The sequence below is a fragment of the Nannospalax galili genome, unplaced genomic scaffold, assembly GCF_000622305.1.
Source record: "Nannospalax galili isolate Female #2095 unplaced genomic scaffold, S.galili_v1.0 scaffold293, whole genome shotgun sequence".
Taxonomy (NCBI): domain Eukaryota; kingdom Metazoa; phylum Chordata; class Mammalia; order Rodentia; family Spalacidae; genus Nannospalax; species Nannospalax galili.
In genome coordinates, this window is record NW_008337147.1 from 1,514,026 (window position 1) to 1,516,046 (window position 2,021).

The 2,021-nt window shown below is 46.3% G+C and overlaps 1 pseudogene; it reads right to left on the bottom strand.

Moving 5' to 3' along the window:
• Window positions 1–753: 753 nt before the first annotated feature.
• On the bottom strand, window positions 754–1,750 carry LOC103733440 (annotated as a pseudogene).
• Between the last annotated feature and the right edge of the window lie 271 nt (window positions 1,751–2,021).

Sequence of the window (2,021 nt, forward strand, 5' to 3'; positions counted from 1 at the left end):
CATTGTTTCCAACCCCTCCCTCCTTCCTCTGAAACTCCTTCCTTGCCCCTCCAGCTGCATCTCAAACTTGTGATCTACTCTTTAATTATTGTTGTTTTATACACACACACACACACACACACACACACACACACAAAGACAAAAACAAAAATCAAACAAACAAACAAAAAACCATACACAGTCCATTTGGTGGTGGTCTTAGATATATGTATTTAGGGCTGATCACTTGAAATTGGATAACCTATTAGGGAGCTCATCCCTGGAGAAAACTGATTTTCCCCTTCTCAGCAGCCATTGACTGCCTGTAGCTCTCATCTGGGGGTGGAATCTTGTAAAATTTTTCCCATTCATGTTGGCATGTCAGCTGGTGTTGTCATTATGCAGGAATTCATGGGCACAGCTTTCCTGTCATGCCTAGAAGTCATGAACAGCAGATATCCTTGACCTCTGGCTCTTAACAATCTTTCTGTTCCCTCTCCATGATATTCTCTGAACCTTGGGTCTCAGGATTGTGTCCTAGATGTACCAATTGAAGTTGGACATGCCTGAGGTCATTTATTCTCTGCATTTTGACGAGTTGTGGATCTCTTTATTCAAGACAGTAGAACTTCCCAAGTCCCTCCTCTTCTTCTGGGGGTCTAGGATGAAAACTGTGAATGGAGATGCTCAGTGTGTTGGGGCTGAGTTGGGGTAGGGAACCTCCAGCTGAGGGCCTCTCTCCTTCTTTTGCTGGGGTGAGTAGTTCAAGGTTTCTTACTCCTTGGAGGCCATATGGACCATGAGGTCCACTACCTGGTTCCTGTAGCCAAATTCATTGTCATACCAGGGAATGGGCTTGACAAAGTGATTGTTGAGGGCAATGCCAGTCCTGGCATCAAAGGTAGAAGAGTGGGTATCACTGTTAAAGCTGCAGGAGACGACCTGGTCCTCAGTATAACCCAGGATGCCCTTTAGGGGGCCCTCAGATGCCTGCTTCACCACCTTCTTGATGTCATCCTATATAGCAACTTTCTCCAGGCAGCAGGTGAGATCCACAACAGACATATTGGGTGTAGGAACACAGAAGGCTGTACCAATGAGTTTCCCATTCAGATCTACGATGACCTTGCCCACAGCCTTGGCAGCGCCAGTGGATGCAGGGATGATGTTCTGGGCATTCCCTCGGCCCATCATGCCATAGTTTCCCAGAAGGACTGTTCATAGTCTTCTGGGTAACTGATGGCATGAACTGTGGTCATGAGTCTTTCAACAATGCCTAAGTTGTCATGGATGACCTTGGCCAGTGGGGCAAAGCAATTGGTGGTGCAGGAGGCATTGCTGACAATCTTGAGGGAGTTGTCATATTTTTCATGGTTCATGCCCATCACAAACATGGGGACATCAGCAGAAGGGGCATACATGATGACGCTTTTGGCTCCACCCTTCAAATAGGCCCGGAGCTTCTCCAGGGTAGTGAAGACCCTAGTAAATTTCACAGCATACTCGGCACCAGCATCATTCCACTTGATGTTGGTGGGATCTCATCCCTGGAAGACGGAGATGGCCTTCCCATTTAAAGACAAGTTTCTCATTCTCAGCCTTGACTGCACTGATGTACTTGCTGTGGGTGGAATCATACTGCAGATCATGTAGCTGAGGTCAATAAAGGGGTCATTGATAGCAACAATGTCCACTTTGCCAGAGGTGAAGGGCTCCTGGTGACCAGGAGCCCAATAAGGCCAAAGCCGTTCTCTCCTACTTTCACAGTCATGTCTCGGGAGGAGGCAGCCACTTAGTGAGAAGATAAGGCTGTCTCTAGAACCGGGAGGAGCAGAGAGCCTCCATCTTTATTCTTAAGTATACCCAGAGCAAAACTGACCAGGACGTGGATACTATTATTTTTAATGCTGCTGCTAAATTGTGTATACAGAACTCAGCTACATTTATCTTTGTCTCCACCTTTTGTTTAGAGGAGGATTTGGAGTGTATATTTTTTTACTGTTGTATACTTAATAATTAGAATAGTGGCTCACATCTAGCAG